This window comes from Rhinolophus hipposideros, assembly GCF_964194185.1.
Source record: "Rhinolophus hipposideros genome assembly, chromosome: 5".
NCBI classification, from domain to species: Eukaryota; Metazoa; Chordata; class Mammalia; order Chiroptera; family Rhinolophidae; genus Rhinolophus; species Rhinolophus hipposideros.
This window is the reverse complement of record NC_138051.1, coordinates 102,465,972-102,492,265: the sequence shown is the minus strand read 5'-3', so window position 1 is coordinate 102,492,265 and position 26,294 is coordinate 102,465,972. Positions and strand designations below refer to the sequence as shown.

Below are 26,294 nucleotides of genomic sequence, written 5' to 3'. Positions count from 1 at the left end.
AAAATGTCCTTCGATAGATGAATGGATAAAGAAGTTGTGGTATATATACACAATGGAATACTATTCGGCGGTAAGAAAAGATGATATAGGAGCATTTGTGACAACATGGATGGATCTCGAGAGAATAATGCTAAGCGAAAAAAGTCAGACAGAAAAAGCAGAGAACCCTTTGATTTCACTGATATGTGGTATATAAACCAAAAACAACAAAAGAACAAGACAAACAAATGAGAAACAAAAACTCATAGACATAGATAATAGTTTAGTGGTTACCAGAGGGTAAGGGGGGATGGTGTGGTAGATGACGGTAGAGGGTATCAAATACATGGTGATGGAACTGATTCTGGGTGGTGAACACACAATGGGATATATAGATGATGTAATACAAATTGTACACCTGAAATCTATGTAATTTTACTAACAAATGTCACCCAAATAAATTTTTTAAAAAAGCTTCAGTCAATTTGATTGTAGAATTAAAGAAATGTACAAAAAATGACCATATAGAGGGTGCCAAAAATATATATACACATTTTAAGAAAGAAAAAAAGTGTATTAAGGTTGTGATACTCAACATATACCAATAACGAAAGATGAATACAAGTCATGTGTATACATTTTTGGTAGCCCCGATATATTAAATGAAACAGCTATCGTCGAATTTTTGCAATTAAAAAGAATTGTAAATGCCAAAAGGTGTTCTCGTCTTCTGTGTTCATATCCTATTCTCTTCTTTGAGCAAAACTGACCTTAGATGTCACTCTTTCATCCCAAATTCTTTGATGGAAGGAAAGAAATAGTGATAATGTGCCTGCCTCATGCAGCCTGTGTGGCTCAGTGTGACCACCAGGGGACAGGTCACTTCCACCATCCTGCACCAGGACACCTAGTGGGACGAACCCAATTTAGTAGTACAAGAAAAAGAGACAATTTATTCTTGCAGAATATGTGGCAATCATTTTGAAACAATTCAATGGAAGCAAACTGAAAAACAGGATTTGTGTGTTACTGAGAGTGTGTGCTGTGCTCCTCGCGTTCAGTGCAACACAGGCAGTGAACGAATGAGAAGGGGCAGCGAAGGGTTAAGAAAGAAACAGAAATCAAGAAAGCTATGAAACAGGGGCCAAGGGTCTCACAGCCTCCAAGGACTGAGAGCCCTGAATCGGGCCACCTTCTGGCTTTTATTGATGCACACACAAGAAAGTAGCATTGTTTTCTCCACCGTCTGTGAATTTCATACAGTATACTAGGAAACTGATTCGAACTGATCACCCTTGCCTGCAAGCAGCGAAACCGTCAGTCTCAGGATGTACCTCCCCAAGGAACAAAACCTTTATGCTAAAACGTACTTATATGAATAGATGGAAACTGATGTATCAAATCATTGAATCTCTTCCCAAGCAGGTTGTGGAAAGGAATACAGCCACAGAGGGGAAGCTCTCCTTAGCCGGGGGAATGTGGGGGTCTATGCCCACCGCTATCAACCCTGTGAGTTCTCCTGGTGGTCCCCACATCACTGTGCCTGTCTTACATCGTTCCTCTCCTTGAAGAATCTTACCCGTCATTGGCTGACCAGCCATCCTTTGGGGCCAAACAAGGAGATGGCATAAAGGTGAAGCAATGTCCCTGAAAGGAACAGTCTCACAGACTCTTTCTTTAGGGGTAGGCACAAGGGGACAGAGGGTAGGCTGCTGTGTGACAACATGCTCTCAGGGCCACTAAATTCCTAAACTTTAACAACAGTCCCTCAAATTGATTTGGCATGGGTCTTTAACATGGCAGTCAGTCTCCTGGTAGCTTTAGCTTGAGACCCACACAAAGCTCTTTGGTGTAAGGACTCACCATACTCAGGAAGACATCCATTCAGAGGGGTCGATGCAGGTGGGTGTGATCAGAAGTGCTGAGATTTCCCATTTAGGGAACCCCGTGTGTTTGGATTTCTCTCTGGGTTTCCTAGTCAGAGAAACTAAGGAGCATTTACAATTCCCACAGAAGTGGCCCCTCGTTACTCTGAAGAGCATTTCTGTGTCCACTCCTCATGGGGACGGCCCACCATCCCTAATCCATGGTGAACAGGATTAATTCACTGTATGGTGTAGACAGTTCCACCTGTTAGATCTAGTTTTATAGAAGCTAGCCTTCTCTCGTCCACCCCATTGAGTCCTGGATAAATATGGGTTCATCAACTTTATCAAATAGAAATGAATCATGGGGAAGGGGAAGAGAACTCACACACTAGACCCATGAGTTTATAGGCACCTCCACCCAGCACACGGTGTACAGCCTACAGCCCCCACCCACATGCCCACATGAAGACTGAGCCTGAGCTGACAAGCAGAGGGGAGCTGAACCTCGAGTCTGGAGAAGAATTTGGGTGCTGATACCTGGTCTGCTCAGGGCTCTGAATAGGAGATTCCTGGGGGTACGGCTCTATTTCCCAGTCCTATCACCGTGGTTCACAATAGAGGATAGAGGATACATGGTTTTCACGCATAAAATGGGGATAAAACAGGGCAAGGAGCAGCTGCTGGGAATGCAGAAAGGCACCTCCTGCATCGTGTGTCTTCATGCATTTTATCACCTTATCTACTTATCATGTTTCCACATCTTTACAGACCTTTCCTGCTGGGGAGAGACAGCCCCTCATGGGCACCCAGTCCTCAGAGGCAGCACAGGCCAGGCTGGAGCAGGTCTTTCACACACAAACTAACCCACCCAGAGCACCGCCTCTCTGTGGCCCGCACACCAGAACACACTTCCTCTGCCTTCATCATCCCAGGCCCAGGTGTCCAGCACAGGGAGATGCCCCTCATCTCTGAGCCACTGACATTACTCAACCTGGTGCATCCAAAGCTGATCACCTGACTGCCCCTCTTTTCCCAGGGAAAGGCCAATGAGACCAGGTCCTCAGCTGCCCCTCGCTCCCTGTCTCCTGCCTGCTGACCACCCTGGTCCTTCCATGTGTCTCACGTGGTCCCGAGCTTCCTGTTGTATGACCTGTGACTGTGATAAACTCTGTTTTCCCTGGTCCCCTCCTGTGTGTTCTCTGGTGGCCGTGCCTGACTGACAGCTCATGAAAGAATGCAGACAATTGGTGCTAAAGCAGGAAGGTCTAGTACTGAGAGGGGGTCTTAGAGACACCCTGTAACTGCTTGTCTTCATGATTAGCTGTCTCGGTTGGACTCTGTCATCTGGAAAAACTCAGTGTCACGTGGGGTTTCCTGAGTGTGTCTCTGTGCTGCTCTTCGTGGTCTCATTTGGAAAGAGCCAACACCTCCTGTCCTAAACTGTGGGCAAATGTAGGAGTCTGTTTGAGGTCAGGGTGTGGTGGGGTCTGAGCACCTGCCCAGGGGCCTCTGGAGCTGACACAAGACTCTGGGAACCTCCCTGAGCAGAGAAGAGAGAGAACAGGCTCAGCTCTGTCCTGGGACGGGCTTCATTGACCTTTAACCTATGTCAAAAAGGGCCAGCAGTCAGCACACCCCAGCCCTGGGCATCAGAATAGACAGTGGGGAACGAGGAAGCTGCAGGTCATGAGCACATACCCCTGAGTCATCAGTGACCCCACAGCCGACAGCCACATGTCCCTGACGTCCATCAGAAAGGGATGGGGGCCCCAGTCCTCAGACCAGGATGTGTGCTTCCCGGGACCTAAGATGATTGACATGGAGACCAAATCTGCCTGCAGCCCTTCTCAGGAGGCTCCAGAATCCAACCCTGCCAAGTGCTCTGTTATTTTAGTTACAACTGAAGAGTTTCTGAAAGTGGGAAGAGACCTGTGATGTGGCTGCAATAATCAGGACTGTGTGGCCTTGGTGGAGGGAGAGACACACATCGATGGAGCAGAATACGTGGGACCTTGGATAAGACAAGGGTTTCCTGATGTGACACAGATAGAACAGCTCTTAGAAAAGCAACAAGAAACAGGACATTGGGAAGGACTGGCTTTTATTTCAGGATTATATTTACAACAAAGTTGACTAAAATATTGTATTTCAGTGATGTTTATAAATATTTGCTAACTGCGTATATTTAGTCTGTTGTCAGCATGTGTCTGCTCGTAACGCTAATCACTTTAGTAATTATTACAAATATCCTAAAGTTTTAAAACCTGTTGATTTACTCAACTAGCCCAGCATTTAGTTTTATACTCAGAGAAGTAGGGCTTCTCCTTGACCTTTCTCAGTGTATCTTATAGACCACGTGCTCTTTCATCCCAGACCAGAGGCTGTAGAATTCAAGAGAGAGACCCCACTGGGCCCCATAAGGACCAGGGGAGCCTCACTCAGTCCCTCCCCACTTATAAGGACCAGGCTGCCCCACATGCAAATTTCTCCTCAGGCTCCAGGGTAAAACCCTCCTTGGCTGTGAGCTCCCAGCTCTCTCCTCACACAGGGCTGAGGTCTCTGGGGAAGGCAGAGCTGTGGTCTAGAAGAAGATGACACTGCTGGGTCTTCTCCTGTGCCTGGTGACAGCCCCCCAAGGTGAGGGGCTCAGGTGTCAGACCCGGGTCTGTGGGATGGGTGTGACTGCACGTGAGTGACTGACTGATTCTCCTTGTCCCCAGGTGTCCTGTCCCAGGTGCAGCTGCAGGAGTCGGGCCCAGGACTGGTGAAGCCCTCGCAGACCCTGTCCCTCACCTGCGCTGTGTCTGGATTCTCTTTAACCAGCTATGCTGTGCACTGGACACGCCAGGCTCCAGGAAGGGGGCTGGAGTGGGTTGGTGCTGTATGGAGCGGTGGGAGCACAGACTATAACCCAACACTTAAGGCCCGGCTCAGCATCACCAGGGACACCTCCAAGAGCCAAGTTTATTTAACACTGAAGAGCCTGACAGTTGAGGACACGGCCGTGTATTACTGTGCGAGGGACACAGTGAGGGGAAGTCAGTGTGAGCCCAGACACAGACCTCCCTGCAGGTGACAGGGGGCTGGGCTGCAGGGGGCACTGAGGACACCAGGGGGCGCTCAGGGTCCAGGAGGCTGTGATCAGACCTCCTGGGGCACATGTGACATTTGCGATCAGGAAGGAGCCTGAGGGCAGGTGTCACAGGGAAAGAGGGGACATGGGGAGGGAGTGTCCTGTCACCATGTAGAGTCACCTTACTTTAAATAACAACATTAACCACGAGAGACCCCCCACTGCATTTTTTCTAAACCATGACGTGGTGTATTAACAATTCAAATACAATAGATACCTACACATGCCTCACATACACGTACGTACATATTTTTTGCTTCATCTCTTAAATTGGGTGTTTGTGAACGGGAGTCACATACAGCTGACACTGCAGTAAATTCTCAGAACGTAGGGCCCTGTCTTGGTAGTCTTAGGACTCTTCAGCTAAAATAATAATGATAATAATAATAGTAATAGAATAATAATAATAAATTCCACATGTCTATTTGTCTAATATTAGGAAGGGTTAACTCATGGTATGAAAAATTAATCTTAATTAAAATTTAAATCTCTCATATTGTTTTTCCAATGAACCAGAGACCCAGAGAATATAACATATTTTGCTGTGTATAATCTGCAGTTTTTAGCCCAAGTTTGTCTTAAAAAATAAGGAAAAAATTTAGGATGCACATTATCCATGGGTAGTACTAATTCCATATATATATAAATGTTTTTAATTCTTTTATTTATGCTTATAAGTGTAAAGTGTAACTCTAGAAATCAATAACAATACCCATATGCAAAACAATACCCTGGAATACGATAATCGATTTCATTGGACTTACAATGAACTTGCAACGACAAGAGTTCTTGGCCGTCCATGTTGCGTAAATATAGTAAATTTGTTGCCGGTATATAAAATTTCTTGTACTTTGTATCTGTTCTGTGTTTTGTAATTATTTGTGATGTAAAATTTATTGGACCATAATCTGTTTTAGAAATGCTAAAATTCCTTTATAATGCAATATCAAGTACCTGTAGGTAAACAAATAAAAATGTGAATTAAAAAATTGAAACAAAAGTTTTTTTCCCTGAAAGTTTGGGCCAAAAACGTGGTTGCACATCATACCCAGCAAAATACAGTATATCCCTCTTCACCCAGCAGTTTCCATGAATGATGGTTCCCACGTTATGTCTCCAACCCTATATAGAACCCAGTGTCTTCAAGAGAAAAGAGAGAAAGAGAGGAGAGCCTGACATATCCATGGTTGTAGCAGCTGGTGCCCCCCTTGATTTTCTCCATCGTATGTGGCCATCGAGGACCAGGTCCCTGGACCCCTAAGAGACACTGAATAAATGACTTTATTTCCTATAATGTTATTACTGTCATACACACGGTAACACACACATGAGCAGACACACTCACAGTCACACAAACAAGCACATGCAGATGTATTTAATGAATGTGTTAGTAGAAAACATTTTCCTATAAGATGAAAAATGCAGATTCACAATATTTCATTTTACTTTCAAAAGAGAATTACTAATGTTGTTTATCCTTATTTAATGCCTCTATTTTGTCTCCAATTTATTTCATATTTATCAATCATTCACATATGTATTCATTTCTACGAAATTATCAAATATTTTTATATAATTAAAAATGCTGAGACCTCTCACTCACCTTCGGGTACCAGAAAAAGTGCCATAGGTCACGTGGCTTTAAAAACAGTTATTAATTTTGACGACTGTGGAGGTTAGAAAGTTCCAAATCAAAGTGCCGGCTGATGTAGGTTCTGGTGAAAGGTCTGACCTGACTCGCAGTTGACCACGTTCCTACTGAGTCCTTACATGCCTCAATTGATGGAAGGAGATCTCTCTCTTCTATTTGTACATTGCTCTGATCCTATTGGGGTGAGACCACCACATTCTGACCTCATTTAACCTTATTTGCCTCCTCAAAGCCCTATTTTACATTGACCATCAGGAGTCCAAATTTATGAATTTGGAAGGACCCAGTTAAATCCATAGCATTCTAATTCTACCTCTTCCCCACATGCAAAAGATTTTAACTCAAGCCCCACAGCCCAAAGGTCTTACGCATTTCAGCATCAGCTCTAAAGGCTAAGGTCCAAAGTCTCACCGAAGTATAGTCTCATCAGATCCTGGTGAACTTGAGCTGTGATTCATCCTGAGGCAAAATTCCTCTGCAGCTGTGAACCTATGAAACCAGAGAAGTTACATGATTCCAAAATGTGATGGTGGGTCAGGCATAGGGGAGACATTCCCATTCTGAAAGGGGGAAACAGGAGAGAAGGAAGGAGTGACGGCCCCAACCTGGTCCAAAACCTGCCAGGGGGATCCCTTGGGACACAAACGTTGGAGAAGAGTCCTCGTTGGCTGGATGCCCCTCATCTGTACCCAATGGGGTGGTGGTCCCACCTCCCGACTCCATTGAGGTGGTGTCTCATTTTCTAGACCCACTCGGGCAGTCTCACCACAGCTGTGCTGGCAGGAGTCACACGTCCCAGGCTCTCCCAGGGATGGTCCCACCCAAAGGCTTTGGTTCCTGGTCCTGTCACCTGTCGAAACCAGGGAAATGGTAAAGTGTTTAAAACAAAGGACTCATCACTGATGACCTCTGGATTTCCTTCAAGGTCATTCTTTCCTTTTCTTAAACGATACTGCATCTTCATAGTCAATTTGAGTTATGATCCTGTTCTGTAGAAACCAAATAAACCTTCCTTCTTTCTGCCAAACCTTCTCGTCCCCATGTATTTTTAACTGACAGTACATGTGCTAGTAAACTCCGTCTCCACTCCTGGCTTCTACTGAGATAGCTGATTACAGGAGTGAAGCACACCCAGGATTTTTTCAGGTTGTTGTTCAGCAACACCTTCTGTGCCCTCTTCACAACAACCCTTCCTGGTTTGGGCTATAAGGATAGGCTGACAGTGTTTCCAATCTCCACATTCTGATTAGCATTTGATTAGGACCTGATGCTCGATCCATCTGTCTCCCCTCATATTTTACTAGAAGCCCCCAGGAGAAGCCAAGCCCCTCCTACACTTTGCTTAGAAATCTCAGCTGAGCATCCAGTTCCATTGCTCACAGGATCTACCTTCCACATAACACAGGAAAGCAGTTCAGCCAAGCTCTTTGACACTTTATAATAAGGATCACCATTCCTCAGGGACCCATGACATGCTCCTCATTTCCCTCTGAGCCTCAGCAGAATGGCTTCTTAGGTCCACATTCAACCACCACTGTGTTCATGATGATCTATCTATTCTCTTAGAATATGGAGCCTTCTGGACAGCTCTCCTGTCTTCTCTCTGAGCTCTCAGCACAGTCACCTTTAACACCCCTTGTCTGAGGGACAAGATTGAAAATATGGGTCATCTGCACAGGTTCCATTGTCTGTGAAAAAGCAGAGCTAGGGTATCAGTTCTTCCTAAGTGTGTGCATGTGTCACATTTCCTGCAGTTTTATTTACAAGAGTCACACCTCAGGCCTAGGGTCACAGTGGGGGAAGGCCCATGTATTAAGTACAGGGGACAAGGACATTTTTGTGGTCTATTCCTCCTAACATCATTCACTCTGTGTGTGTCTATTTTATTGACGAGCAGAGGTGAGTGGGCTGTGAGACAATGCAGGAATTTCCAGATGTCACCTCAAGGAGAGGAATCTTAAGGAGATGAGAGGCCCCCAAAGCTCCCGAGAGCTTCTGGACTCAGGACTGCGTCAGTCCATCCGGCAGCCACAGGGAAGGGGCTCCCTGGGTCTTTTATAAAACACTTGCTTAACGTCTCCCTGCAGAGTCGTTGGGATTTAGTAATATCAACTCATTATTTCATGCGTGATGTTAAAACCTTAAGTGTCCCTGAGGGAACATTGTGAGGTCACACATTTAACACAGGACTAGAGACACTAGAGGTCACGCCCTCTGAGCCCAGACAGGACCCACCCCTGCAGGGCACAGGCTGGTCTGCAGGGGACGCTCAGGACCCACCCACAGGGGCTGCAGCCCCAGGAGCAGGTGGGGAGGGGAAAGGAAGGGGCTTCCTCTGAGGGCCTGGGGCTTCCTTCCTCTTTATAAAAACATCTAAAGCATGATTTGGGCAAAGACACTTAAGTGTCTGTAAATATCCTGTTCTATCGGGAGAATTTACCAAAGACAATAAGCAGTAAAATCCAATTGAAAACGGGGTTTCTAGGACTACAGTATGTCTTAATAAAATTAACATTTGTCACCCCAATAAACTTTAGTTAAATAATAATTAAAACACCTGGATGAAAGCATGTATTTACCAAATGAAATTTTTTATTGGCAGACACACACTGACCCAGGATTGATACATTCAGATCAAAGCCCAGAACAGGCTCACGTGGTCTCCTTGTCATTCACAGGGGGCTTCTCAGTCCCCTGTGATCACGTCCTGGGGGGTCTTGTTCCTCAGTGGGAAGGGCTCTGTGTGCACAGAGTCAGGGACCTGGCAGGGGACACACATCCCCCAACAAGGATTAAGACTTGGACCCCAAGACGCCCACTGAGCATGGTCCTGAGTCACTGAGCTTCTCTCTATTGGGCCAAGGCTTCAGCTATGAAACCCTCTGCTCATGAATATGCAAATGAGCCGAGGTGGGCGGGGTTAAATGTGGACATGTCTGTGCCCTGAGAGCATCGCCCACAGCCACACGCTCCCCTGCAGACGTCCTGACAGCACAGCCCTCACCATGGACTGGAGATGGACAGTCCTCTTCCTGGTGGCAGTGGCGACAGGTAAGGGGCTCCCTAGTCCCTGACTGATGAGGGGACCTGGGCCATCACGGGGGATCCACCCACTCCTGTCTCCTCCCCACAGGTGTCCACTCCGAGGTCCAGCTGGTGCAGCCTGGGGCTGAGGTGAGGAAGCCTGGGGCCTCCGTGAAGGTGTCCTGCAAGGCTTCCGGATACACCTTCACTGAGTATTATATGCACTGGGTGCGACAGGCCCCGGGACAAGGGCTTGAGTGGATGGGATATATCAACCCCAGCAGTGGTGGCACAAGCTACGCACAGAAGTTCCAGGGCAGAGTCACCATCACCGCAGACACGTCCACCAGCACAGCCTACATGGAGCTGAGCAGTCTGAGACCTGAGGACACGGCCGTGTATTACTGTGCGAGGGACACAGTGAGACGACCCACATCCTGAGCGTGTCAGGAACCCTGAGGGAGAGGGCAGCTGTGCGGGGCTGAGGAGATGACAGAGGCAGCTGGGCACAGCCTTTCTTTGACTTAGGGTTATGGAGAGAGAGACAACGGAACGGCTTTTGTTAATTGTCTATGAAATATTTTCAGTTCTGTGCTGGCAAACCTACTCCCAGGTTGAGAGAAAATAACTAACCTTTCTATACTGATTTCTTATTTTCATGGTGTAAATATGACCATGATGGTGGATTGGAACATGACATCCTTGAACTCAGTCCTCAAAAGATGCCAGAATCTTCTCCGTTGAGTTGTCGCAGGCGGCTCCCTCTCTGTGGTCAGAGAAGATAAACTACATCACAGTCCAAGGGTCACAGCAGGAAGCAGAATGGAGGACAGAGGACACAGAAGCCCTGACATATGTCCCCACCCCTAATAGTCATGAGAACTAGGCACCCACAGTCGTGTGTGGACGTGTAAGACCTGCATGTTGGTGTCTCTGGAAACTGTGGTGTCTCCCAAATGTTGGTGTCTCCCAAAACATCACAACATATGTTTGCAAGGCAGCCTTATCCTCTTACTGTTCAAGAAATAGCTAAACTGGGTCTAAATCACAGTGTCCCCAGGGCTGTGCGTCTCCCAGAGGCTGCAGCGCTCCTTCCACCATCAGAGCTGCATGTCTTGCATTTGGGGTCATGGCAGGTCCCTACACGTCCCATGCATCCCTGTGTGGCTTTTTGTTCCTGAAGCAGAATGTCCCCCACCTTGCTGTTCCAAGGACGGTGTGTGGGCATCAGTGTCCATGCAAGTGGTCCAGACAGTCTCTCCATGCTAAGATTCTTCATGTATCACATTTTCAAAATTTCTTTTATTTCTTGGGTTCAAGACCTTGATAAGACATGAACCCTCCTTGGTGCAAGGACAGGCCCTTACAAACAGGAGACTTATTTCCTTCATTTGAGGACAAAGTAGAGGGTCCATGTGCCCTTCTTGCTCTGGCTGCTTTTCAAGTAACTCATTCTGAATAGTTACACCCCATTGTGGGATATCAGGGGAGCCCACCCTGGGTCCCAAAAGTTTCCTCCTCTGAACGTCCCTGGAAGTCTCGTGTAGTGAGAGCTGGATGGTGGCTGTGGAGAGAGAGAACGGGTGGGAAGCTGAGTGCTAAGACATCTGCAAAGGAGAGGAGACAGAACGAGGATGGACAAACAGGAAAGGACACTGTGCAGCTCTTTCCGCAAACCCATCAGACCTGTCCCCGTCCCTGGGGACAGGCCTGTCCCATGACACCTCTGTGTCATTGATCTAATGGAAATTGTGATCGATGCTTTTAATAGATTGAGTGAGATACCGTGTGTCCCGTTCACTTTACAGAAAAGCTGCATTTCCATCGGTGACGACATAGGCTCCTCCTCCTGGGTGGTCAGTGTACCTGAGGCACCACAGAGACTCAGGGGTTCACGTCCTGCAGTGTGCACAGTGGTGGGGAGCTCTCTTTCCATTGCCCTGGACAGACTTAAGGTCACTTCTTCCAATTCCTAGTCTCCAAAGAGTAGGAATCAGACCCTCAGCGCTGAAAAGAACTTGGACTTGGGATACGCAGGTGGACGTCCTGCCATTCTCACCTGGCAGGTGTGTGGGGCACAACTTATGAACACAGGGCCCTAAACGTGTAATGTGGCTGCTTTCAGGATGACATATGTAAGGACAGAACGAGCCAGATACCCGAGTCGACTTCGTCCTGACAGTTTCAGTGGGATCCCTTTAATGCTTTATTTATACACACAAAATAAGGACCTTGGCTCACAGACAGGGTCATGGTGGAACCTGTAGTTCTCAGGATCTGAAGTATTTCACGAGTCACGTCAGTGCCTCCAGCCTCCACGTGCTGTGTCAGTGTGTGAGAGCAGAACGGGTGTGAAATAGCTGCTGTAGAGGGCCTGTCGTCGGCCTGTGGCAGCTGTAAGGCTGGGTCCTGCTGCCTGGCCGAGCCTGGGCACATGTTTGGTGCACACACACACACACACACACACACACACACACACAGTCTGTGGTATTGGAGAGCTCGCTGATTTGGGAGCAGCTGCAATAACCGAGTCACCTGGGGTGGGGGTGAGCCACCAAGCACCTGGTGAGCTGGGAGGCACCTGGGCCCAGAAGGTGGTGCTACAGTCACTTAGTCTCCTTGAGAGGTTTGGACGTCCCGCCTGTGGACTCAGACCACACAGTTTGAGTGCAATGCTGTCCTGATATGTCACCAGGAACGTCCAGTGTCGTGTCTGCTTCCAGTGCTCAGGGGACGTTTTTCTCTTTTGTCCCCTTGGGTAAGTACAGTCCCTGAGCTTGTGTAGAATCCCCTGGGCCCGGGTACTCAGCAGCGGAAGATGCTGAGTGATGTCTGTGTCGTCATGGACACCACACCCTGTCTGTCACCAGCATGTCCCCAGCCCACCAAGTGTTCACATCGGCAGGAACAGAGCCTGGTGCTTTTGCATATTGAGGTGTCGGCATAACCAGCAATCACATTGGTTAGTTAATGTCACCAGGGTTTGGGAAACTGGCAATAGAGGGCGTTTGGTGTCTGCACGACCTGTTGAAAAAGAGACGGTTAATGAGAGCAGGACACAGGTTGAAAAGGAGTCGTAGTGGAAACACAGAGATGAAGGTGGATAGAAAGAGACACGCACTCCGCAGGCAGCCTCACAGCCAATGACTAATGAGTGCGGGAATGTTAAGTCACAAGAGAACGGTTTCCTACATTTCACAGGGTCCATGACGGTTATTTTAAGGAAGAAGTAAAAGCCAAGTCTCCGACCTGTGACCTTGGGAAAGCTGTCACATCGAGGTGCCATCTGCTCTGGGGCCTGGCCAGTGGCCCGGGCAGTGCCCGGTTTCAGTCACCTGCAGGGACAGCCTCCAGTGGTCTTGGGGTGATGACCTGGGTCTATTTAGAGTGGGCAGCATGGATGCAGGAGGCCTTCCGTGTTCCGTGGGCAGCAGTGCAGGTGGTCAGCAGCCCCTCGTACGTCCTTCACAGGGAGCTGACCCTGTGTTGTTTTCTAAAGACCTGACGGACACCTGGTCCCGGGTTCAAATGGACAGCAAGGCCTGCTGGTCAGGGGAGGTCACACCTCTTACCTGATGGCCACATGCCTCACTCATGGTAGGTAGCTGTGCACTTAGCCCTTCACTGAATCTGATCGTTCATTAAGCTCCTATCAGGCTCACTCTATCCAGGAATGGAAGGGTGACAGGTGCCCGCAGACCCTGGTTCCCTGAACACCCTTTCAAGAGGGATCAGTCTATGTCCCCTCAGTATCAGTCATGTTTGCTTTTGTTCTGTTTGTCAGAGCAGGTCACACACCCAGGCCGAGAGGGTGTGTGGGGTCACTGCTCATTGTGAGCTACAGACATGAAGGCAGATTTGGAGTTTCTTAGCACGAAATTCAGTATGTGTGTGACTGTGTGTGTGTGTGTATGTGTGTGTGTGTGCGTGTGTTCTACTGAGGAGCAGATTGTGAGTGGGTTTTCAGCTCCGTGAGTCTGCACCTGCAGATACAGTCAGATATGACCTTCAACCAGAGGAACCTAAAGGAGATGAGAGCTCCTCCCCCTGAGCTTGTGGACTCAGGGCTCTGTCAGTGCATCTCGCAGCCACAGGGAAGGAGCTCCCTGGTGGTTTCACAAAGCCCTTGCATGGGGACAATGTACAGTGTTATTGGGGTTTAGTGACGTCAGATCACGGTTTCTTGGGATGATGTTAAAGCTTGTGGTGTCCCTGAGGGAGCACTGTGAGGTCAGGCACAGACACGTAACACAGGACTAGAGACACTAGAGGTCACGCCCTCTGAGCCCAGACAGGACCCTCCCCTGCAGGGCACAGGCTGGGCTGCAGGAGACGCTCAGGACCCACCCGCAGGGGCTGCAGCCCCAGGAGCAGGTGGGGAGGGGAAAGGAAGGGGCTTCCTCTGAGGGCCTGGCGCTTCCTTCCTCTTTATAAAAACATGTAAAGCAAGATTTGAGCAAAGACACTTAAGTGTCTGTAAATATCTTGTTCTGTCGGGAGAATTTACCAAAGACAATGAGCAGTAAAATTCAATTGAAAACCGGGTTTCTAGGACTACAGTATGTCTTAATAAAAACTAACATTGGTTAACCCCAATAAACATTAGTTAAATTAAAGAAAATCTGGATGAAAACATGAATTCACCAATTTCAAATTCTTAAAATTCGGGACACACCCTGACCCCTGAATTGAAACATTGAGATCAAAGCCCAGAACAGGCTCACGTGGTCTCCGTGTCGTTCACCGGGGGCTTCTCAGTGAGAATCACGTCCTGGGGGGTCTTGTTCCTCAGTGGGAGGAGCTCTGTGTGCACAGATTCAGGGACCTGGCAGGGGACACACATCCCCCAACAAGGATTAGGACCTGGACCCTAGACGCCCACTGAGCATGGTCCTGAGTCACTGAGTCTCTCTATTGGGCCAAGGCTTCAGCTATGAAACCCTCTGCTCATTAATATGCAAATGAGCCGAGGTGGGCGGGGTTAAATGTGGACATGTCTGTGCCCTGAGAGCATCGCCCACAGCCACACGCTCCCCTGCAGACGTCCTGACAGCACAGCCCTCACCATGGACTGGAGATGGACAGTCCTCTTCCTGGTGGCAGTGGCGACAGGTAAGGGGCTCCCCAGTCCCTGGCTGACGAGGGGACCTGGGCCATCACGGGGATCCACCCACTCCTGTCTCCTCCCCACAGGTGTCCACTCCGAGGTCCAGCTGGTGCAGCCTGGGGCTGAGGTGAGGAGGCCTGGGGCCTCCGTGAAGGTGTCCTGCAGGCTTCCGGATACACCTTCACCAGCTATGCTATGCACTGGGTGCGACAGGCCCCGGGACAAGGGCTTGAGTGGATGGGACGGATCAATCCTATCAGTGGTGGCACAAGCTACGCACAGAAGTTCCAGGGCAGAGTCACCATGACCAGGGACACGTCCACCAGCACAGCCTACATGGAGCTGAGCAGTCTGAGACCTGAGGACACGGCCGTGTATTACTGTGCGAGGGACACAGTGAGACGACCCACATCCTGAGAGTGTCAGAAACCCTGAGGGAGAGGGCAGCTGTGCGGGGCTGAGGAGATGAGAGGGACGAGAGTCTCCTGACTTCCTCACACAGCGTCAGGGACCTGAGACGAGGAGTGAGGCTCTCAGGGGCACCTCAGTCATTCAGGGAAAGGTTTCCGGTGTCCAAACATCTGCAAGGAAGGACCAGGGAAAGCCTTTCCTGAAAGGACCTGGCATGTGTCATTGTCCTTGCAGAGGGCACGTCTGGAGCCTGCGTGTTCTCTGAATGAGGGAGGTGAGTTCAGGCATCACCTGGGATCACTTGGTGGGAGGCAGATGGGAGGGCAGGGTCTCCATAGCAAGTTCCCTCTTTCCCCTATTTCAGAAAAACATGTTTTGAGGGAAAGTGAGTACGGAACGAAGTGTGAATTTCTACTTCCCACCTGTGGGCAAGCACCACACACATGACATCTGGGAGGACCATCATGACACGTGGTGACAACCTCATGGGTGACAGTGTGCCAGGTCAAGCACAGTCTACGTCAGCTCACTGTCCCCTCAGCCTGTCCTGCAGGGGTGAGTTCCTGAGGAGGCTCCTCCCCTCAGACCCCAGCCTGTGGGTGTCCCTGTCCCTGGAGGTCCTGGGGGTCCTCACACAACAGGGAGCAGCGTGGGGAGACCCTGAATGATGTGAGACTCACGTCAGCCTGTTACTTTCCCAGGACAACTGAATCAATTACCACACACTCGGGGCTCAGATCTACTCACCTTGATTCCCTCACAGTCTGGGGCTCAGAGCACGTAGGCAGTTTTCCTGGACGATATCAAGGTGTTGGCAGGACCACATGTGCCCCACAGCATTGGGGGAGGCTGTGGTCTGAAACTGTGTGTTCCTCTCATATTTGTGTGTTGAAATCCTAACCCCAGGGAGGGTTGTGTGACCTGGTGGGGATTTAGGGGGCTAGGTCATCAGAGCGCAGCCCTCAGGGAGGGGAGCAGAGCCTCTCCAATGAGCCCCAGGCAGCTCACTTGTCCCTCCCACCCTGTGAGGACACAGCAGGAACCACCAGATGTGAACCAGGCAGAGGGACCTCACCAGTGGTGACCATGTGGGGCCTGGGTGTTGGATTGTCACCTGCAGGACTGTGGGGAGTAAATGTTTGTGGTTCATAATGTACCCAGGATATGGGACTTTTTACAGCCGCCCAGATGGAATAGAACGGTAAAGACTGTTTATTTTTATTTTCCAGCTTCTAGAGCTGCTTTCCTTGATCCCATGTCCTCTTCCTCCAACGTCACACCAGGAGGAGGTCACCTTCCATCACAGGTCACATTGATTTCCTCTCCTGGAGTCTAATCTCCCTCTGCCTCCCTCTGCCATGGACACTGTGGATGCGTTAGGAGTCACTCAGAAAACACAGGAAAACCTTTTCCTCCCATGATGCCTAAATGAACCAAGTATGACAAAGCCCCTCTTCCCATAAAACACTCACCTGGTCCAGCCATGACTCAGACCATCTCAGAGCTCCCTCGGCCTCCCATATTCACATCCACCACACAGCCCTGTTTTACTGACCACATCCAACATCCCCCCAAATGATAACTCCTTAAAACATTCATCCAGTCTGAAATGTTTGAGTACCATCATCTCAAATGTCCGAAATCTCATTACTAACTCAGCTCTGAGTGACAATTTGGGTGGATACATCCTAGGGTAAAATCCTCTCTGTCTGTGACACTAGAAGACAAGTTGTCTCTTAAAATACTTGCAGGGCAGGGATAGGATAAGCGTTACGGACGCTTACATCCAAAGAGATGAAACGGAGGGGTCAGGTTTGAAACATCCTGTGCACAGGGGGGTGTAGAGCACTTGTGCTCCGAGGGTCCCACACTGACGCTGATAAAGGGGAAGGGACACCGTCTGTCCCCAGGGGCTTTGGGACAAAGGCGCACGCGTGCCACCAGGGGGCACTCGGGACACGCTAAATTCACGTCCCGGGAGGAGGTGGCTGAGGGCTGCTGTCCTGTCAGGGTTTGGTCTCCAGGCTCCTTATCCTCCTCCTGACGTCCCCGCCGCAGAGACTGTTTTCTAAAGGTTCCGGAAACACAGAAGTGTCCTCCCTTTTACAGGTATTGCAACATTATTGACTATATTCCCATATGACACTGCACATCCATGTGACTACTTTCCAAATGAAAGTTGATATTCCATATTATGTACTATTAGTATCAGGTGTGCAGCGTAGTGGTTAGACATTATATAATTTATGAAGGAACCCCCATCTCACACTGCACACAGTCTTCACAATGCTGCTCACTGTATCCCCGTACTGTACTTTCCTATTTAGAATACGCTGTCACCATGGTGATGTGCACACTTCCCAAGGACCAGGAACTGCGATGTCTTCCTCTCCTATAATCATGTAATAGCCATGACTTTGGGACAGCAGTGACTCCTATGTCATAGATAAATAATCAACCTTCAATAACAGCCTTCCTCCTGATGTTCTGTATTCCTAATTGACTTCACCAATTATTCTATCATATTTTCTTGTTGAATCTCTTCCATGACTGTGTAGGCAGAGAGACTCTGTGTAAATGGCCCTTGTGGTTACTGAAAACCCACAGCCTCTCCATCAGATCCATGACTCTCTCTCTAACTTCTCAGGATCTCCAGTCCCAGGGGTAGAAAAGCATCCTCTCAACACTTCCGTCTTCTTGGTCTCCTTGAAGGTCAGGAAGCCAGAGGTACCCAGGGGCGAGGGCAGCAGCATCACGTGTACACCGAGTGCACTCTTACAGGATGTGCAGCCCGGGGCCCCTTTCCAGGGGTACATGTGTCCCCAGACCCCAGGATCATCCCCCAGGAAGAAGAGAACATCCACCCCTCACTGCTGTCCAGCTGCCCATAGAGCTCAGCATGTGCAGCTCAGGAAGGCAAACACTGAGGTCTGGGCCTGACGGTGATGGGAGGTGAGGGCAGGTGTCCTCCTCCTCAGTCTCCTGGTGGAGACCCAGTGGGCTGTTTCCACAGGGCAGTGACGCGGTGTGGGGATGCTGTAGGAGGGTGAGGACACACCATGCCGTTGTCAGAATTGGCATCGACTTTGAAATACAATCAGGGATCTAACTTATAATATTGACTGATTGGGGATTCTGGTGGATTGTTAGTCAGTAGGTATTGGAGAGAATTATGTGGTTATTTGATTTTTCTGCTTCGAGGAACATGCATGTGGACATTTCACTGGATACAATGTGGCTGACAATATACACTTACATCTTCCCACTGCTATGTCCACACACCAGCAGAGTTAGTTATCATTCACTCTATTATATATTGATATTGGCACTTGTCCATCTGTCATCAAAACTGAGCAGCTCCAAATATACCCTGTGGGTTCACTAAGAGTTAAACGTGTTCGTTCCCCACTGTGAAGTCACAGCCCCACACTACTGACAGGGTCCCTTGTCCCTGCTATGGTGGCTCTTTCTGTACCTGCTCGTCTCCTGCAGGAGAAGCCCCCTGAGCTGGGCATCACCACACGTCCCTCAGGTGGGACACTGGGACTGACCCCCTTAAAGGACAACAAGTGGGGCTGTTCCTACTCGTGCTCCTACTTCTACGTCCAATAAAATGCCTATAGATTCAGGTAATACCTGCATCCTCCTGATCTGTGCCGTTTACTGTGGTTAATTATGCATCATTAAAGCTTCTACAAGGAAACAAACGGACAATTGGTAAGGAAAGACTTAAAGACAGACAGTAACATGCAAAATGTCACACTTATGAAATTACAGCTGCAAGAACAATGATTCTCTACATTCTTAGGTAAATAGTACCATTCAGAAAATCACACATGTTCCCGTTACAGGCAGAGGTTCTGGAACCTCACCTGGCATGTCGGTCCCTGCCCTGGAGTGGAATGGGGGAGCAGTGGGGGCCATGGGGAGGGTACTGGGCTCCCTCTCAGCTGACATGTGCCCTTGGACACATCACACGGCTCCTCTGGGCTGCGTGTGTAGCTTTACCTCTGCAACATGCAGGTGGATTGATACCTCGGTCACTGTCCTGGGTGCTCACATACAAATGAAATGAGGTAATGGGTGCTGAGCATTCACTCCAGCACCATCACGTATAAGAAATCTTGTTTCCTGAACTCTCACGTGGCCACCAACTAATCAGGACACTCACGCCTGCATGAGGCCCTGCCCTTGTGTAGGTGTCCAAGCCCGGAGCTCCCTATATGGAAGGAGGACATGCAAATAGGGGCCCCTCTGCTGATGAAAACCAGCCCAGCCCTGACCCTGCAGCTGAGGGACAGGAGCCCAGCCCCGGGATCCCAGGTGTCCCTATTCCGTGGTCAGGACTGAGCACAGACGACACACCATGGAGTTTGGGCTCAGCTGGGTTTTCCTTGTGGCTGTTTTAAGAGGTAATTTATGGAGAACAGGAGACTCTGAGTACGTGAGGGAACATGAGTGAGGGAAACAGTGGATGTGACAGTTTCTGACCAGGCCTCTCTGTGTTTGCAGGTGTCCAGTGTGAGGTGCAGCTGCTGGAGTCTGGGGGAGGCTTGGTGCAGCCTGGGGGGTCCCTGCGACTGTCCTGTGCAGCCTCTGGATTCACCTTCAGTAGTTATGCCATGCACTGGGTCCGCCAGGCTCCAGGGAAGGGGCTGCAGTGGGTCTCAGCTATTAGTGGTGATGGAAGTAATAAATACTACGCCGACTCCGTGAAGGGCCGATTCACCATCTCCAGAGACAACAACAAGAACACGCTGTATCTGCAAATGACCAGCCTGAGAGCCGAGGACACGGCCGTGTATTACTGTGCGAGGGACACAGTGAGGGGAAGTCAGTGTGAGCCCAGACACAAACCTCCCTGCAGGGGATGGGGGCTGGGCTGCAGGGGGCACTGAGGACACCAGTGGGCGCTCCAGACCCACAGAAAACAGCTGTGCTCCGGGGTGGGGAAGGGGCTCCGTGTTGGGAGCAGGGATTTCCTGGCAAAGCTCTCAGCTGCCCCCAGGGACAACACTTGCTTCTTCTTTGTGGCTCTGTTTTCTCATACTCTCATTGCAGACAACAAGTGATGAAGGGACATGGTCTGTTTTCAGATGACATATTGCAGTGAGTTGGGACCACCTCTTCACCAAGTTCCTGTGTGTCCTTTATTTATTTCTTGATAAAACGACCGTCCTGAAGGCTCTTCTAGAAAGGAGCAGATGAGCTCTTGACAACTTTAAGTAAAACGTCATGTTGAGCTCTTCAATACACAACAAAATGTGCCCCAGAGCCTATCTGCTCACAGAAATAGTGACCAGGATTCATGCTGTTCTCGTGCTACTTGGTCAGCACACACACACACACACACACGTGCACTTACACTCACACATGCTCACAGACACACACACACTCAGACTCACACACACACAGGTTTTAGAAAAATGAATACATTCAAACATAAGCCGTCGTACAAAATGCGTTCGAAGTGCACATGAGGTTGCACATGATTTCCTCTAAAATGTGTCTAGATATTTCCACATGTTAATGTACCATCAGCAACATTTTCGGGGCAGATGGTACTTCCTCCTAATATTGTTACTACTTGTACTTTAGAGATGAACTTTTACTAGAATTTGTTTATTTTCACCCACTACAGTAATAATAATTATAAATAAAATTATGTCTCCATATCTTCAGAATTTATTACCACATAGTTTTGATAATATCCATTATGTCACATAGATATAAGAAAAAAGAAGAAAAGAAAACAAAGAAAGAACAATGAGGGAAAGTGTGTTTTCCTTGTGCTGAGTGCTTTGGGGGTGACTCTCTCCCAACGTCCAACACACCACACAGCAGTGTTCACTGCGGTCAGCGAGCTGTCCATTGCACCCCAGCACTCACTTCTCCTGTAACTGGAAGTTGGTACCTTTTCATCGTCATCGTGCACTTCTCCCACTGCCCATGGTCATGGCACATGCGATCCCTTTTCATATGCTTTTTAGATTCCACACGTAAGTTAGATCGTACAGTATTTGCCTTTCTCTGTGTGACTTACATCGTTTACCATTATGCCCTCAAGGCCCATTTATGTGGCTGCAAATGGCAGCATTTCCTTCGTTTTATGGCTGAATCGTATTCCATTACACATACTTTATTCACTCCCTTGTTGAGGGACACTTAGGTTGTCTCCATGTCTTGCCTATGGCACATAAGGCTTCAGTAAACATGGGAGCGCAGATAAGTCTGTGACATGGTGACTTTGTTTCATTTAGATAAATACCCAGAGGTGGGATTGCTGGATAATATGATAGTTTTATTTTTAATATTTTTAGCAACCCGCATGCTGTTTTCTGTAGGGGCTGCACCCATTCATTGACCACGAATAGTGCATAAGGCTTCCCTTTCCTGCATATCTGTGCCACCATTTATTGTCTCTTTTTTGTTGTTGTTAACACAGATTTTTTTACTTTTTTGTGATTGTGCTCTTTAGTTTTCTGGGGTTCAGTTATAGAGGTTGTTTTACAATCTACATATTATCACACTATCAGATATATAATTTACAAATATTTTCTACCATTCAATGAGTTCCTTTTCATGATGTCGATTGTGTCTTTCTAATGCTCATACAATTTTGAGTTTCATCTATCCTGATTTGTCTATTTTTGTTCTCATTGCGTGTATTTTGATATCATATTGAATAAACTATTGCCAAATCCATTGTCATGAAGGTTTCCTTTGTGTTTTCTCTAGGGATTTTATGCTTTTATGTCTTATATTCCGGTCCTTAAACCATTTTGACTTAAATTATGTATATGTTATATGTCAGCATTCAGTTATATTCTTTTGCAGGAGGATATCCGGTGATGTCAGCACCGTTTTTTATGACATTGCTCGTTTTCCATCAGGTGTCCAATCAATGCAGGAAAATAAAGTGACAAAATTCAACATGGCTTCTGATTTTAAAAAAATCATTCAACACACTGGGAATAGAAGGAACTGTGATACATAATAAAGGCCCTGTGTCACAAGCGCACACATAACTTCCTTCTCCACAGAGAAAGAATAAAAGCTTTCCCTCGACGACGAGGAGAAAGACAAACATGCCTCACGCTCCACTCCCATCCATCACAGGCGTGCAGGTCAGACCCAAAGAAATTTCACCAAAAAAATTAAGTGAAGGCTCCAAATTGGAAAGGACGATGTACAATTAGCATTGTGACACAGGACGTGATATCATACGTGGAATACATTTTACCCCATTAGCTAAATGGAGTTTCCCTTCGCAGAAGAGCTTAATGTGTGTGTGGGTTTGCTTTACATTGTATGTGAGTTTGCTGCATTCACTGGACACAGCGGTAATTTAGTGCAGATCTGAGGGAACAGTTTGTGCATGAGTCTGTCCCTGTGCGTGTGAGTGCATTCGTGTGTGTGTGTGTGTGCAGGTGTGTGGGGCCAATTACAGGGTAATAATATTTTCATCTGTATCTGTCGCCAGTCCATCTTTGATAATAAAAACAGTTTTATTTGAGAAACTCTCCTTGTTATATGCACTTATCTTGCTTCAAAGAAAGCAATTTATTCAAAGCAACTCCTTCTTCATCGTAAACTGAATGTATAACCAAATGTAGGCCCATATACTCTTCGCAGGATTCTGAAACATGGATTGACTCGAGGATGTAGGGAGCTTAGCTGTCGCCGGGTCATTCTGTGAGAGGCGGTGACATAAGTATGACCTTGACTGACACTTTCGGCCCTTTGCAGGCGTCCTCCGGGCTTTTCCTGATGCTGAGAGCCCAGTGCCTGTGCAGTGTTCTAATAGCACTGTCACTCAGGCATGTTTCATGCTCTTGGCCCCGAAACCTGAAGCAATAGACCCCACACAAACCACACATCTTTAATCACGACAGAACTGTGGGTTCACAGCAACACTACAGGACAGGGAGTGACCACAGTTACGGAAAATCATGGAGCTCAGAAAGGCCAGCATGGAGGAGCATACAGAGCACTGGGTGCCCTAGAATGTCCTGGTCACAGGCGAGAAGGGGGGAGGCCGACGTGAGTCACTGAGCCCACAGAGGTGACCGTGCCCCCTGACGGGTCCATGCAGGGACCACCCTGTGGGACGCACACGCGGTGGGAATTGGCCCATGAGCTGCACTTGTTCACACAGTAAGTGTGAGTGACATGTCCACTGACCCTCCGTCTCCTCACCACAGGGAAGCTCGGACACAGCACCGGGCTCAGCCTCCTGCTCTGCCCAGGCTCAGCCCTCAGCCCTGGAGGCAGGAGGAGCACCGTCCGGCCAGCTCTCCTGTCCCACTGCTCTAGGACAGGACCCCCAGGGCGAGGGTCCCTGGAGGGGCATCCACGTAAAGGACAGTCTCTGTGGGAAGAGGGGTGTCAGGGCCCAGACTCCATCCACACACTGGGCACTTCTGAGGACTTGTCTCCTGACACCCAGTCCTGAGTCGGGTCCCCACGGAGAGCAGACGTGGAGCCCACACCCAGGGCTCCCTTCTCCTGCAGGACAGACTCGCTCCCCTGCTGCACAAACCTGAGTCCCCCATAGGGGTCAGCACCATGTGACACCATGCAAATCTCCCCATCCTCCTCCGTGGATTGAAAAGCCGAGCCCTGGCCTGGGGTAGTGACTGTGCCCCACCATGGACACGGTCTGCTCCACTCTCCTGCTGCTGACCGTCCCTTCCTGTGAGTGCTCTGGTCAGGACACACTCATGGATGGAGGGACTCCAGTTCTCGTCCAGAAGTAGCTTCACCTTTCTCGTGCTTTCTCCACAGGGGTTCTGTCCCAGGTCACCCTGCAGGAGTCGGGTCCTGGGCTGGTGAGACCCACCGAGACCCTTACGCTGACCTGCTCCTTCTCGGGGTTCTCACTGAGCACTAGTAATATGGGTGTCGGCTGGGTCCGTCAGCCCCCCGGGAAGACTCTGGAGTGGCTTGCACACATTTGGTGGGATGATGATAAGTATTACAGCCCATCCCTGAAGAGCCGGCTCACGATCTCCAAAGATACTTCCAGAAACCAGGTGGTCCTAACAATGACCTGCATGGAGCCTGCAGACACAGCCACGTATTTCTGTGCACGGAGGCACAGAGACACAGCCCAGGGCGCTCCTGTACAAGAACCCAAGCTGGGCCTCAGCTGGGCCCCCATGTCTGCTGCACAAGAACGTGTGGCACATGGCATTTCCTGCCAGGCTCTGGGGTTCCTCCCCTCCCACAGCCTCAGAGCCCCATCTTCCCATCTCTTCTCTCCTTAGAAGACCCATGGCCCTGAGAGTGCTGCATGCAGGTGAGAGGCTGAAATCTGTTTCATCAGCAACCTGACAAGGTCAGGTACGTAGACGCAAGGTCACCCACAGGATGTGGCTATTTCATGGGCTGCTGTCCCTGTAAGTGACAGAATACGAACAATCACAAAGTCATCTTTGATTAAAATGCTGGATTTCCTTTTGAAGTAGCATTAGCTGATAAGAAAGCTGAACAAGGTCCAGAGTCATGCATCCAAGCTTGTCTTGCCGTGAAGAAAAAGTGGTCCAAAATGCAAGAATGAATAATGTACGAAATGACAGCACAGATGTGCTCTCCTCATGGAGTGTCTGACAGTGGCCGTGCACAGATGATGGTCAGCGGTTGCACATGGGAGGTGTGACACATAAACCTTGCTCCAGGACATGATTTTGTGCCCAGAGAGCCATGACAGGCCACGATAGTGATATGTTTAAACCTGGAAACGGAACTGCCTAAGTTTGACTCCAGAAGCATGTGAATTGGATCTGACGAGCAATCTGGCTAAAACATACTGCAAAGCATCTCTCAATGCATCTCAAGTTCAAGTTTGAGCGTGAAATTAGAATTGTCAGCATTTTATGAAGACCATACCATGAAAAAGAATCACCAGAGTCTACAAATTAATAAACAAATAAAGAGAGTTAACACATATCAATGAGTGACTGTGTCAGCGCTTTAAGACATCAGAAAAAAGAAGCTGCAGAGCCATCAGGCAACAGAAAGAAATAAAAGGCATCCAAATTGGGAATGAAGAAGTTAAAATATCACTCTTTGTAGATGACATGATGCTATATATAGAAAACTGTAAAGACTCCACCAAAAAGCTGTTAGAAACAATCAACGAATACAGTAAAGTTGCTGGCTACAAAATCAATGTACAAAAGTCCATTGCATTCCTATATACTAACAATGAAATCTCAGAAAAAGAAATACAAAAAACAATTTCCTTTGCAATTGCAGCAAAAAGAATAAAATACCTAGGAATAAACTTAACCAAGGATGTGAAGGATTTACATGCTGAAAACTATAAGACATTTTTGAAAGAAATTGAAGAAGACACAAAGAAATGGAAAGATATTCTGTGCTCATGGATTGGAAGAATCAACATAGTTTAAATGGCCATATTACCCAAAGCAATATAGTGATTTAATGCAATCCCCATCAAAATCCCAATGGCATTTTTTAAAGAAATAGAACAAAAAATCATCAGATTTGTTTGGAACCACAAAAGACCCCGAATAGCCAAAGCAATCTTAAGAAAAAAGAACAACGCTGGAGGTATCACACTCCCTGACTTTAGCTTGTACTACAGGGCTACAATAATCAAAACAGCTTGGGATTGGTGGAAAAACAGACACGTAGACCAATGGAATAGAATTCAGAACCCAGAAATAAAACCACATAAATATGGACAGATAATTTTTGACAAAGTAGCTAAAAACATACAATGGAGGAAAGACAGCCTCTTCAATAAATGGTGCTGGGAGAATTGGATAGCCACGTGGAAAAGAATGAAACTGGACTGCTATCTGTCACCATGTACCAAAATTAATTCAAAATGGATCAAAGACTTAAGCATAAGACCTGACACAATAAACTGCATAGAAGAAAACATAGGCACTAAACTTATGGACCTTGGGTTTAAAGAGCATTTTATGAATTTGACTTCAAAGGCAAAGGAAGTAAAAGCTAAAATAAAGGAATGGGACTATATAAAATTTCAAAGCTTCTGCACAGCAAAAGAAACCATCGACAAAATAAAGAGGCAACCGACTGAATGGAAGAAGATTTTTGCAACCAGTGCCTCAGATAACGGGCTAA

At 48.1% G+C, this 26,294-nt stretch overlaps 1 gene segment (V, D, J or C); it reads left to right on the top strand.

The window, feature by feature from the left end:
• LOC308497940 (immunoglobulin heavy constant mu-like) overlaps window positions 1-26,294 on the top strand; it is a 97,093-nt gene that overhangs the window by 14,136 nt on the left and 56,663 nt on the right.